Source organism: Gymnoscopelus microlampas, assembly GCF_963454915.1.
Source record: "Gymnoscopelus microlampas genome assembly, chromosome: 3".
Lineage (NCBI taxonomy): Eukaryota > Metazoa > Chordata > Actinopteri > Myctophiformes > Myctophidae > Gymnoscopelus > Gymnoscopelus microlampas.
The window spans coordinates 56020972-56035859 of NC_139940.1; the positions used below are offsets into that span (position 1 = coordinate 56020972).

Genomic DNA, 14888 nt, shown 5'->3' on the forward strand with positions numbered 1-14888 from the left:
CAAGTATCTGACAATATATAAAGTCACTCTACCAACTTTGATGGGGAGGCAGTATTGCTTTGTTTTAAAAAATATAAGGTTTTCTTCATTTCCTGAAAAACGTATATTTTGTTTTTTCGTTTCCTGAACAATAAGCGTTTTGGAGTTAGCAGGTTCGCGCTGGACAGCAGAGAAATAGTTATTGGATACTAAATCTAACCTAAATCATACTTTATGAAAAGTTTTCAACACTGTCCACAGTAATACAAGTGGAAAGCAGGAAGGTACTTATTAACATTGATTAAAACACTATTGCTCATGATAGTGGAGCGGCTAAATGCTTTTTATTGGCAGAATCTTTCAGTTGATGATACAAGCGTGAAAATTGGCATGAGCAGTGTCCATGGGTCACTTGACAAGAAAATTGTCCGAGGCAGTTGTAATTTCAAGATGGCGGCCATTTTTCAAGATGGCCGACACCTTAGTGGGCAGTTAAATGATATGATGGTTTCTTTGGTGATACAAGCATGAAAATTGGCATGAATAGTCTCTGTGGGTCACTTGACAATAGGCCACCCACAGCTACTTGACATTTCAAGATGGCCAACACTTTAGTGGAGCAATTAAGTTATATAATGGTTCATTTGGTGATACAAGCATGGAAATTGGCATGAGCAGTCTCGGTGGGTCACTTGACAATATGCCATGCCACCCACAGCTACTTGAAATTTCAAGATGGCGGCCATTTTTCAAGATGGCGGACACTTTAGTGGAGCATTTAAGTTATATAATGGTTCATTTGGTGATACAAGCATGAAAATTGGCATGAGCAGTCTCTGTGGGTCACTTGACAATAAGCCACCCACAGCTACTTGAAATTTCAAGATGGCGGCCATTTTTCAAGATGGCCACCACCTTAGTGGAGCGGTTAAGCTTAAGAAATCATTTAGTTGGTGATACAAGCATGACAATTGCCATGAGCCGTCTCAAAATGTCATTTGACAAGAAACCCCACAACCACCACTTGAAATTTCAAGATGACTGCCGCCCGCCATGTGGATCTTTAAATGATACCTTTTTCTCATAGAAATGTATTGGGTTGGGGGCACGGTGGTGCAGTCGGTAGCGCTGTCGCCTCACAGCTAGAAGGTCCTGGGTTCGATTCCCACAGGGGACGCTGTGGGCACTGGGGGCGTGTTCTCTCCTCCGCGTCATCAGCGCCCATACCCTAGGCGGGGTTGGCGAAAGGGCCTTTCTGTGTGGAGTTTGCATGTTCTCCCCGTGTCTCCTAGGGTAGGTACCCTCACAAAAACATGCAGTAATCCTGGTCACTATACTGCCTCCCCCTGGCCAGCCGGGGCGCCTGATGGAGGGGAAGGGAACTGGTTGGAATAACGTGTTCCTTCCACGCGCTACGTCCTACCAGGGAAACTCCCCCCTGTCAGGTGACAAGAAGGTCAGTTGGCTCTCATGCATTGAAGGAGGCATGAGCTCGGCCCTGGCCTCCCTAGGTTGGCAGAGGGAAGGTAGTGCCCAGGATTACATAGACAATTGGCACTGGGTGTTAAAAATAGGGTTACAAAATCGTGGGATAAAAATGTAAGTTTAAAAAAAAAAAGAAATGTATTGGGTTCCTCAAAAAGCTCTGTCAAGAGAGGTTGTTTGACTGTGTTTTGTCTGACTCCTCGCCCACAACCTGTCCAGTTTGGTAAAACCTGTAGGAGTTGCCTCCCACTGGCATAGCTCTCAGGGTTCACTGAGGTACACAAGCTCCCTTACCACGACAAGGTAACAGTCACAAGGGAGGATTTATGTTTTATTTTTTAACTAACAGCCATTACATGTGTCAAATAAATACTAAGAAATGGGGAAACAAAAAATATGACTAATAAATGAGCACAGTTGTGGTGCTGATTAGCACAGTTGTGGTGCTGAATGGACAGTGCTCCAACATTATAATTGAGCAATGGCTAATACTGAATGGCAGTAGCCACAGAACCATGACAAACCTATACTAAGGAAATAAACTGAAAATATGCTTCACTGTTACGTATGGCAGTGGAAGCAATGTTACAAAGTAACAACTGAAAATTACACACTAATAGGCCTACACTTGAAAACACAGAGGACAACGGGGAACAACTCTGGCAAAATAAACATGCAAATAGGTTCTAGCAGGGGCAACTACATAGGCATGTGCAACCATATCTGAAGCACTTACACCTTCCAGTACATGCCTTGGTGCACCCACATTTGGTCAACTCCCAACAACTCTCCGCAATAGGTGGAAGTGGAGTCCAGAAGACTTTCCACTTCTCGTCCTGTTCCACCCATCCCCAGTCAGATGGGCTCGGCATTTGTGGACGTCGCTTCAATGCCTGTCCCCACACGTATCCAGCCTCATAAGAAGCACGTTTGGCATGCTCTTTGAGTGCTGCTTGAGTTGGTGGGATCAAGTCATAATGTCTTTGCTTTCTGGCAAAGAGATCAAGATGTAGATGCTCTCTTTTGGGCCCTTTCCGGCTCTGTGTTGTTGAACCTAAGTTTACAGCTTAAATTATATTTTGCTCTGTTTCTTGTCAATGTGATTTCTATGCCATCACCTTCATCTAGTCGGGTTAGACTAAGTAAGATAGGCAGAGCATTGATCTTATGAAATAATGGAACATTTCTTGCAATGGTATCATAACCAGTACGATCTTGCTCTCTGTTGAATAAACTCGGCTGAATGAGTTTTTCCTTGGTGACCTGCTGACAAATGAAACATCTGTCCCAGTTAGTTTTCTCAGCTGTTATGATGGCTTCTGCCATGTCTGCAGCATAGGCAGAGGCCGAGGGTTTATCCTTTTACCACCTTTTACCAAGCACTTTGATGTATGGGATACAACTAAGTTCGTGCCTTAACCCTACACTTAGTCCGATCGTTCATCCAATGCCATTTAAATCCCGTGCGATCTGTACACCATCCGGTTAACTAAAACCCCATTAACCTTGGCTCGGCTCTCCCACGCTGGCACAACCTGTCAATTCAGGTGCGGCTATCTAATTGTTTTGGGGTAAATTAGACAGCATTTGGGGTACTAACTTTCAATTAGCTGACATTGAACCCCACTCTGAGTTTAACAGCAGTGATATATCACCAGTGTGCCCTGGTAGTGCGGATATTCACTCTTATCTAATCTATCTATGATCAACAAATCAACACAACTGTATTGTGATGTGTTAAAAGTTGTTCTTTAGCATAATAACAATAATCGTATAATTGCCCTTAATGAAAAAAAAAATGAAAATGAAAATGAAAATGTATCTTTTGAGGATCCAGGGGGCGGCCATCTTAAAAATAGAAATTTCAAGTGGATGTGAGTGTTTTCTTGTCAAGCAACCCTTAGAGACTGCTCATGCCAATTTTAATGCCTGTATCACCAATTAAACCATTATTATATAACTTAATTGCTCCACTAAAGTGTTGGCCATCTTGACAAATGGCCGCCATCTTGGAATTTCAAGTAGCTGTGGGTGGCCTATTGTCAAGTGACCCACAGAGACTGCTCATGCCAATTTTCATGCTTGTATCACCAAATAAACCATTATATAACTTAATTGCTCCACTAAAGTGTTGGCCATCTTGACAAATGGCCGCCATCTTGGAATTTCAAGTAGCTGTGGGTGGCCTATTGTCAAGTGACCCACAGAGACTGCTCATGCCAATTTTCATGCTTGTATCACCAAATAAACCATTATATAACTTAATTGCTCCACTAAAGTGTTGGCCATCTTGAAAAATGGCCGCCATCTTGGAATTTCAAGTAGCTGTGGGTGGCCTATTGTCAAGTGACCCACAGAGACTGCTCATGCCAATTTTCATGCTTGTATCACCAAATAAACCATCATATCACTTAACTGCCCACTAAGGTGTCGGCCATCTTGAAAAATGGCCGCCATCTTGAAATTACAACTGCCTCGGACAATTTTCTTGTCAAGTGACCCATGGAGACTGCTCACGCCAATTTTCACGCTTGTATCATAAATTGAAAGATCGTAGCACTTAGCTGCTCCGCTATGAGTCCTGTCTATTTTGGTAAAGCATCATTATAGCCATTGCTATTAATAAAACATTAGCAGAATGGACAACCTTATGGTTGCTTGTTATTTGTTTTTATTGAACAACTGTAACTGTCTATATTGATGTCATGTTAATAAGGAATAATTAAAATACATATTAATGCTTAGTTTGATATCGTTTCATGAAATGTGTTTCAGTGCTGACGAGTAGCTTCCTCTCCTATGGACACAGACGAGGAGGTGAAGATTGATTTCATATGTATTCTCTATCTGTCTGTCTGTCTGTCTGTCTGTCTGTCTGTCTGTCTGTCTGTCTACTCTGTATATGTATACATTTAAACATATATTCCAGTCAAATACTATTACTACTAAGTCCTTGTAAAGGTACATTCCACTCATGTTGAAAGCTACTCGGTGTAGATATAGTCCACACACCTTCTCCAGGAAGAGCCTGTTGTAGTTTTGAAATGTTCTTCTTAATGTGAACAACAGATAAACCAAAGGCCATAATGAAAACTGGCCAAACTGACACATTTAATAACTTGCTAAAGATTGGACTGGGAGACCAGGACGTTATTAGACTCTTCTAGACAGACACAGAGACAGATTTATATCACTTTATGTGATAATTAGAATTTCTTAAATTGTGGGCAGGTCTGTTGTTGTCCTGCAGCCTGGTCTCACAATTTCAAGGGAGAAACCATCACTCTAAAGTGTGAGATACAGGGGAGAGGTGACACTGACTGAGTTTATGAATGGAAGACAACCAGCATATTTTATGACAAACCAAAACAAGAATGACCAAAGTCATAATAAAGCCGCATGTGGCAGGCTTTTTTGGGCCCAATCTTTTCATAGACCTGATTACTTGTTTTTTGGATTGCTTGTTTCTCTCGCCAAACCTGGCAACATTTAGCGTCGCAGATTAACGCTGTAATGTTTTTTATATAAGTGGTGGCAACATTTTGTGACACCACACGGGTCTTCCCAACATACTGTAGCTAAGATTGAAGTCAGTGTGAACATGGCCAAATAATAACTTAAAGGGTCTACACCATGAATTTTAACTTTTTCTTCATTTTTGTGTGTTTTTGGTCTCCTCCACCTCTCTTCTGTTCCAACAAATACCCGACTTCAAGCATGCAGGCTTTCATAGGCTATCTGTGGTTTTCATGTAAATTGGTCTGAAAACAGTCCGTCAGATTTGTTCCCCCACCCTACGTCACGTCTGGGAACAATTCCTCCCGTTTTTGAGTTCTAACCAAAAAAAAAAAAAAAAAAAAAAAAAAAAAAGATTTTTTTTTCATTTTTAATTTTTCTAAAAAAAAATCTTATTTTTTTTTTGTACTTTTTCCACACAGAACCAGGACATGACATGCATACAAACTGGCTCAATAGCGCCCCGTGCCAAACAGGACAATGTGGTATTGCAGGTGAAAGTGCTTTATAAGCCAGAGAGAAGTTAGTTGGAATGAGTATATCTGAGGCTTGATTTAGGCTCAAACCTTTTGAAAAACGTTTGAGGGACATAAACAATATGATATCAAATATTATTATTATTTTTTAAATTCATGGTGTAGCTCCTTTAATAGTCAAACTGGGTGTAATGAAGCACGCTAGCATTTAGGCCAGGGGTGTGGAACTCATTTTGGGGTCCGGGCCACATTGGTCAAATGGTGACTTGATGTGGGCCGAAACCAGTTGCGGAAGCGCATGTGCGCTCACACGCATTCAGTTATACAGCATTGTTTTTCAGTCTGTTGTCTCAGTCACTGCTACTAACTACAGTATATCACCTTTAAAAACATGTTATTATGAAGAAGAATAGCTACTTTAATTATTGACATTAAAAACAAAATGTAATTTGTAAGGAGCATTCAATCCAGAAACGCATGTGTCTATATATATATATATGTGACAAGGGTGAAATGAGGGGTTCTTAAAACTTTTGTAATTTGTTTTTATTGGTGCTTAATGTGTATAATTGCCTCATTTAACCCCACCATCTTATTATTTTTGTACCAATTATTATTACGCACTGTATTGTTTATAATTGTTTTCCCCATGATCCCCTGGTCACATGTATTGAGAGACATTGAGTGGCAGAGCGGCAGTCACGCGGTCACGCCCAAGGCCACGGTCATGGCCAATGTCCCCAGACAGACTGTCACCACGGACAAATGAAAGAAGAGGGAGGTGTGGTTTGGCAGGTACAAAAGCGGAGGCGGGACCGTTTGAAAGAGAGAACAGAGCACCCAAGTGACAGAGGCGTCAGTGAGGAGAAGGACAGCAGAGGGGAAGGTTGTGCCGAGACACGGAGTAGAGGAGTGCATAGAGGAAGTAGACATACCAGCCACCTAGGAGTTTGGAAGCCGAGGTGTGCCTACATTCAAAGGAGAAACCAAGAGGAGAAAGCGATCGAACCGAAGGGGAGGAAGAGGCGAGTGAGACCAGACCATATGAGAGACGAGTGAGACCAGACCATACAAGGAGCGCTGAGACTGGAAAGTGGCGATAACGTTGCATACGCAACCAACTCAGCGCCAGGTGTAAAAACCTGGCTGGCGAGTGAGTATTCGAACAAGCAACGTTGAATCCCTGTATAACCACTGCCTGAGACAACGCAAATGTATCGTGTAAATGCACAGTGAACTGGTCTAGATCTCTATAATTGCAGGCGGAGAGAAAGAAGAGAGAAGACGAAGACGACTGGCCTCAAACCCTTTCCCATCTTACCCCCATATATGGACATGCAGCATTACCCCTGAACAAACCGTGTTGAGTATCTTGAAGCACTTTATTGGCACAGCACTTTACTTGAAAAGTATTTGTTGCACAGAAACCCCCCATGCTAAGGAACCCTTGTGATTAAGCCCCGCGTAATTTGCACAACTTTATAATTTATTTTATAGTTGTTGTGTAGATTAATTGTGTTTTGTATGTTTATATAGGTTTTATTAGTATAGTGTTTATTTGATTGTTTTTAAGGCACAGAAGCCAATGTATTAGGGACCCAATAAATATGACTTACCTTTTTTTGATACACTGTATTCGTGTCCAGTTTCTTAAAGGGATATTCTCATGCCAGTGTTGTATTCTCAAAACCAAAAGTATTGAAACTTACCAGTTAACCTCGAACCTGTGAAAGCCTGAAGAAGAAGTTAAAGTGTATTCAAAGGGGACTTCCCTCTATAACAAAAGTGGCGTAGTCGACAAACAATTAGTTCAGATAGGACTCACAGTAATTACGCACCCAGCACTTTATTGTGCATTTATATTTTATTGTTGTGAGTTTTATTCTGGATTATTTATTAAAGGAGAAGAGTGCAATAGTACAAACAAATTGCAAGTCAAATGTGATACAATTTCGGCCCTGTTCACATATTTGGCGTTGGCGGCAGGACTGGTTGAGAACAAACACATGAGAATACCCTTAAGAGAAACTGTACTGTTTTGTTGTTTTTGTTGCTTTTTGTTTTTTGCTTTACGGATTCAGAATGATGATGATGGCGGTGTATCCCGGTGCCCCATGGTTACCCACCTTTGGTGGAACAGAAGGCGAGAGTAAATATAGGGAATGGAAAGACCAGATTAGAGGATTATTAAGTACCCAGGAACTACCAGAAATCAGGAAAGTTGCTATTATAATTAAAACGCTAACCAACGAAGCTAAACGGCAGATTAGTGTGGTTGAGGAGGGCGAACGCGACACAGTGGCAAAAGTTTTTAAATACTTAGATGCTTTATATAAAGAAACTGTCTCTGTCGCAGAAATGCGCTCACTATTCTATCGGTGCGCACAGCGCGCAGGAGAGAATGTACAAACTTACACCCTGAGACTTAGAGAGCTGTTTTGTGGGCTGCGGCAGCACGACCCAAGCACCGCTCCCTCCGAAGCCATTCTTCGTGATCAGTTTGTTATGGGTTTAGCTGAGGGCCCCCTGGGCCAAGCCTTAAAAATATATGCTCGACGACACCCAGATGAAGATTTTGCTGCTTTACGCGAAGAAGCCTACCTGTTAGCTGCTGAACATGGAACTACTGAAATAACGTGCCACGCTGTTAATCCTATTTCTGTCCCCTACCCTTCTCAGGACCCTGCTTGGAGAGAAAAATTAAAACAGGAAATCATGGACGACGTAAAAACTCAAATGCAAGGATTCACGCAGGAACTCATGAAAGAAATCAGACCGCTCCTCCGCACTGGCACCAATGACGCACGAGCGCGCACTCCACCGCCACCTGAGCGACGGTATACGGCCTCTCAGCGCTACGAATGGGATGAAGGAGGTAGGCCGATATGTAGCCAGTGTAGACAGGCGGGTCATATAGCGAGATTCTGTAGATCCGACCGAAGTCAGTTAAACTAGTACGCCCTGTCGCCGAGGTCCGGGGGGCAGAGGTGCAACGTTCACAAAAAAAGTTAAGGGCCAATGAAGTGTTTGTGGGGGAATGTCCGACAATTGGGATAACAATGGGGGGAGTCCGAATGAGGGGTTTATTAGATACGGGGTCTCAAGTCACATTGATGCAGCAGAGTTTGTTTAACGAAAAGTTCTCGCAAGATAAAATGGAAAATGGGCCTCTGGTGTTTAGCCTACGGGCAGCAAACGGCCTTGATCTACCCTATTCTGGCTATGCCATATTCGATTTAGAATTAGAAGGACTGAAAATACCGGGAAGAGGAATCGTAATTGTAAAAGATGAACATTGTATTGAGCCGCTGATCATTGGGATGAACGTAGTCCACGCAGTGTGGCATGCATTATTTAAACTCTCTGGGAGGTCTGTGTTTCCATGCCAACAGGAGAGGACACCATGGAAAAAAGCATTCGCCGCCTGTAGGAGAGTGGAGGCAGTGACCCACGAAGACGGAGCATTGGGCTATGTGTGGCCTGTCGGCCGACGGAGAATCCGAGTCCCCGCCCGCAGTGAGTTAGTAGTATGGGGCCGTGCCTGGAAAGGTCCAAATGGAGCCGAATACGAGGCCCTGATGGAGGCCATGCCGGAAGGAACTGATCTGGGAGTGGCCCGAGCGTTGGTCACCGTGCGTAATGGCCGAGTCCCCGTGCGCATCTGCAACCCCCACGCGTATAGCGTGACCGTGGGCAGACATCAAAAGTTAGGGAAGCTATATCCAGTGGAGGAGGCCGACGTCCGTGGACGACGAGACCTGAACCTGTCCCTAGGAACCGACGGAGCCGTGGAAGTGTCCCTGGTGAGCATCGAAGACGAGGGACCCGTGAAGACCTTACCTGAGGAGATGGAGGCGTTGACCCGGCGAGATGACCTACCTGACCAGCAGAGAGAAGAGCTGCATGCGATGATGTGTAAATGGAAGAAGGTGTTTGCAGTCCATAATGAAGATTTTGGGCAGACGGACGTGGTGCAACACCAAATACCAACTGGAGACGCGGCACCCATCCGCGAGAGGCACCGACCGCTGCCGCCCTCCATGTATAGAGAAATGAAGACCTTATTGAGTGACATGCTGGACAAGGGAGTGATAAAAGAGAGTTGCAGTCCCTGGGCAGCGCCCATTGTCCTGGTGAAGAAGAAAGATGGCAGCTGGCGTTTCTGTGTCGACTACCGTAAACTGAATGCCGTGACGCACAAAGATGCCTTCCCTTTACCTCGGATTGAAGAGACTTTAACAAGCCTGACCAAGGCTCAGTGGTTCTCCACACTCGACCTGGCCAGCGGTTATTGGCAGGTGGGTATGGACCCTCGGGATCGAGAAAAGACAGCGTTTACCACCCCTTTAGGACTGTTCGAGTTCCAACGTATGCCGTTCGGTTTATGTAACGCCCCCGCGACCTTCCAAAGATTAATGCAGCGATGCTTGAGTGGCCAGGTGACAGAGTCATTATTAGTGTACCTCGATGACATTATTGTATATTCACCTGACTTTTCCTCTCACATGCAGCACCTTGACCAGGTTTTCGAGCGGCTGTGGAGACACGGATTGAAACTGCGCCTCGATAAATGCAAGCTTCTCCAACCGGAGGTAAAGTTCTTGGGCCACGTTGTAGACAAAGAGGGAGTGCGCCCGGACCCTGAAAAGTTGGCTGCGGTAAGAGACTGGAACCCACCCTCGACTGTCCGCGAGGTCCGCGCTTTTCTAGGTCTGGCTGGTTATTATCGCCGCTTCGTGTCCTCATTTGCTGCCATAGCTAGGCCGTTAAATAGTTTGTTGATCGGAGTCCCGAATGATGTGAAGTCCCATCAGTGTAAAATAGAGTGGTCCCCTGAATGCCAAAACTCGTTTGATGCTCTTAAAACTGCCCTTACGCAGGCTCCAATACTGGCTTATGCAGATTATGACCGACCGTTTGTAGTGTATACTGATGCGAGTGGCCGCGGGCTCGGCGCCGTTCTGGCACAGGTCCAAGATGGCCAGGAGCGAGTAATCGCCTACGCCAGCCGAAGTCTACACCCTACCGAACAAAATGATGCAAATTATAGCTCCTTTAAATTAGAACTCTTGGCACTTAAATGGGCAGTGACCGAAAAATTTAAAGATTACTTAACTGGCGCTCATTTTACGATTTATACAGATAACAATCCTGTTGCGCATCTTCAAACAGCTCGACTAGGCGCGGTGGAACAGCGCTGGGCAGCCCAGCTAGCATCATTCACCTATGATATAAAGTACCGACCTGGAAAAAGCAATGCGAACGCAGATGCCCTGTCTAGGTTCCCTGTTCAACCTGTAGGAGTGGCCGTAGTGGAGTTGGCACCGGTGGAGAGAGAGGACGGGTGGGCTGGAGCTGAGTGGCGGGGAACACAGGATCGAGATCCGGACATCCAGATGGTGAAGAGTTGCATAGAGCGGAGGAAACTGCCTACCCTTATGGAGAAGAGGAGTTGGTCACGGGAAGCCAGGCAAATGTTACGACAGTGGGACCGGTTGCGCATCAGAGACAATGTGTTGTATAGGCAAGTGATTGATCAGCATACACAAGAATGTTACTTACAGCTTGTTTGTCCAGGGGCGCGACGAGAGGAGGTGTGGAAAGGACTCCATGAGGCCTCGGCACACGCCGGAGTGGACCGGACTTTGGCGCAGCTTCGGCGCCGGTTCTACTGGCCGGGCATGGAGGGGGCGGTGCGACAGTTCCAGCGAGGTTGTGTTGCCTGCAGCCTACTGAAAGACAGGATAGAGCCCAGGGCCCCCTTACAGCCATTCGAAGTATCGTATCCTATGGAGGTAGTGGCTATTGATTTTCTCACATTAGGTAGGCCGAATGACGCATGGCAGAATATTCTTGTAGCAACCGATTTATTCACCAGGTACAGTTGGGCTATTCCAACGCGTGACCAAACTGCGCCCACGACTGTCCGTGCGCTTTGGACACATATTATTCAGCCATTCGGTTGCCCGGCTCGTTTCCATTCGGACCGAGGCCCGAATTTTGAATCCGAATTAATGCAGCAATTGTGTCATACATACGGTATTACTAAGAGTCGCACCACCCCTTACCACCCAGCTGGTAATGGGGGGGTGGAGAGGTTTAATCAAACACTGTTAAACATGTTGCGCTCTCTAGATACTGATCGCCAAGGCAGATGGAATGAACACTTACCTGAGTTAGTACACGCTTATAACAATACTGAACATGGTGCGACAGGTTATGCGCCTGCGTACTTAATGTTTGGTCGCCACCTGAGGCGTCCGGTAGATGTAGCATTAGGGGTACCGTTGTCACAAAATCGAATGGGAGTGGGAGATTGGGTGCAAGATCACCAGAAACGAATGGCCACAGCGTATAGGACAGCCGAGAAAAAAATGGTGCATATAGCAGGACAGCGTAAACAGGTCTATGACCGCCGAGCCGGTATGCCACCATTGTTACCTGGAGAGAGGGTGTGGGTACGAAACCGGAACCGACAGGGACAAGGTAAACTGGGCCCATGGTGGGACCCAGAACCTTTTGTGGTATTGGAGAGGGTGGGGGATGCGGGCCTAGTATACAGGATCCGACCTGAAAAAGGAGGGCGAGATAGAACGATCCATAGGAATGCATTAAAAGTGTGTATAGCCCCCAGGTCACCGATGGAGAGCCCCGAACCTGCCCCAGTAGCCGAACCGGTGGGACCAATATGGCCGCCTTATGTAGGGTTTTTCCCCGGTCCTAGGGAACCTGAAGGTCCGCGGCGCTCTGGAAGAGCGAACCAAGGACAGCCACCTGAGAGGTACGGGCATGACGTTTAGAACCAGTTGCCAGGGACTGCCAACGAAAAAGTAGGGGGGAATGTGACAAGGGTGAAATGAGGGGTTCTTAAAACTTTTGTAATTTGTTTTTATTGGTGCTTAATGTGTATAATTGCCTCATTTAACCCCACCATCTTATTATTTTTGTACCAATTATTATTACGCACTGTATTGTTTATAATTGTTTTCCCCATGATCCCCTGGTCACATGTATTGAGAGACATTGAGTGGCAGAGCGGCAGTCACGCGGTCACGCCCAAGGCCACGGTCATGGCCAATGTCCCCAGACAGACTGTCACCACGGACAAATGAAAGAAGAGGGAGGTGTGGTTTGGCAGGTACAAAAGCGGAGGCGGGACCGTTTGAAAGAGAGAACAGAGCACCCAAGTGACAGAGGCGTCAGTGAGGAGAAGGACAGCAGAGGGGAAGGTTGTGCCGAGACACGGAGTAGAGGAGTGCATAGAGGAAGTAGACATACCAGCCACCTAGGAGTTTGGAAGCCGAGGTGTGCCTACATTCAAAGGAGAAACCAAGAGGAGAAAGCGATCGAACCGAAGGGGAGGAAGAGGCGAGTGAGACCAGACCATATGAGAGACGAGTGAGACCAGACCATACAAGGAGCGCTGAGACTGGAAAGTGGCGATAACGTTGCATACGCAACCAACTCAGCGCCAGGTGTAAAAACCTGGCTGGCGAGTGAGTATTCGAACAAGCAACGTTGAATCCCTGTATAACCACTGCCTGAGACAACGCAAATGTATCGTGTAAATGCACAGTGAACTGGTCTAGATCTCTATAATTGCAGGCGGAGAGAAAGAAGAGAGAAGACGAAGACGACTGGCCTCAAACCCTTTCCCATCTTACCCCCATATATGGACATGCAGCATTACCCCTGAACAAACCGTGTTGAGTATCTTGAAGCACTTTATTGGCACAGCACTTTACTTGAAAAGTATTTGTTGCACAGAAACCCCCCATGCTAAGGAACCCTTGTGATTAAGCCCCGCGTAATTTGCACAACTTTATAATTTATTTTATAGTTGTTGTGTAGATTAATTGTGTTTTGTATGTTTATATAGGTTTTATTAGTATAGTGTTTATTTGATTGTTTTTAAGGCACAGAAGCCAATGTATTAGGGACCCAATAAATATGACTTACCTTTTTTTGATACACTGTATTCGTGTCCAGTTTCTTAAAGGGATATTCTCATGCCAGTGTTGTATTCTCAAAACCAAAAGTATTGAAACTTACCAGTTAACCTCGAACCTGTGAAAGCCTGAAGAAGAAGTTAAAGTGTATTCAAAGGGGACTTCCCTCTATAACAAAAGTGGCGTAGTCGACAAACAATTAGTTCAGATAGGACTCACAGTAATTACGCACCCAGCACTTTATTGTGCATTTATATTTTATTGTTGTGAGTTTTATTCTGGATTATTTATTAAAGGAGAAGAGTGCAATAGTACAAACAAATTGCAAGTCAAATGTGATACAATTTCGGCCCTGTTCACATATATATATATATATATATATATATATATATATATATATATATATATATATATATATATATATATATATATATAAAAACATAAAACATGTGGAGAACCACATATTATAGCAGGATTTAGAAGAGATTTGTGAAGACTTGCACAAATATCCATGATTTTTCAAAAATAGCAGATCTACAAGCTCATGTATATCTGCTATTTTTGAATAGCTAAATAAATCTTAAAATGACAGATGCTTTCCCAGATTGAATGTTAAATACGCTCTGAGTTCAAGAGAGAGAGAGACAGATGAGACACACACACACACACACACACACACACACACACACACACACACACACACACACACACACACACACACACAGACAGACAGACAGACAGACAGACAGACAGACAGACAGACAGACAGACACACACACAGACACACAGAGAGAGAGAGAACATGTCCATGCTAGGCTGACTTCTGCGTGAGGATCAAAGAGTATCCATTACTACTCGACTAGCAGTTGAATAGACTGTTAAAGGAGACATCCGGTCATTTTAAGTGTTATGTTTGATGTGCGTCAAATCACTTACCGACGTAGAAATGAAAATCGCGTGACTCCACAAATCCCCCTATCGACCCCCACCGTTGCCATGATAGTAGGATGCTGGATAGCCCAAATTCGCCTATTTTAACAAATGCAAAGTCTGTTTTTTTGCTTCTAGTACTCATTGTTGAGTCCCATGATAATGTAACAGGCGCTAAAACTCCGAGAAGCTAACGGCTAATAACAGAACGAGCTAATGCTGGGGCTGCTTATCTCTCTGCATGGCAGCCCCAGGTTGCCAGGTCGGGAGAGAAACAGGCAACCAGCATTAGCTCGTTCTGTTATTAGCCGTTAGCTTCTCGGAGTTTTAGCGCCTGTTACATTATCATGGGACTCAACAATGAGTACTAGAAGCAAAAAAACAGACTTTGCATTTGTTAAAATAGGCGAATTTGGGCTATCCAGCATCCTACTATCATGGCAACGGTGGGGGTCGATAGGGGGATTTGTGGAGTCACGCGATTTTCATTTCTACGTCGGTAAGTGATTTGACGCACATCAAACATAACACTTAAAATGAGCGGATGTCTCCT

The 14888-nt window shown here is 44.7% G+C and overlaps 1 pseudogene across 1 annotated transcript in view; it reads left to right on the forward strand.

The window, feature by feature from the left end:
• Window positions 1–14888, forward strand: part of LOC311041932 (NACHT, LRR and PYD domains-containing protein 3-like) — a 120571-nt pseudogene that overhangs the window by 72818 nt on the left and 32865 nt on the right. The window lies entirely within an intron of this gene.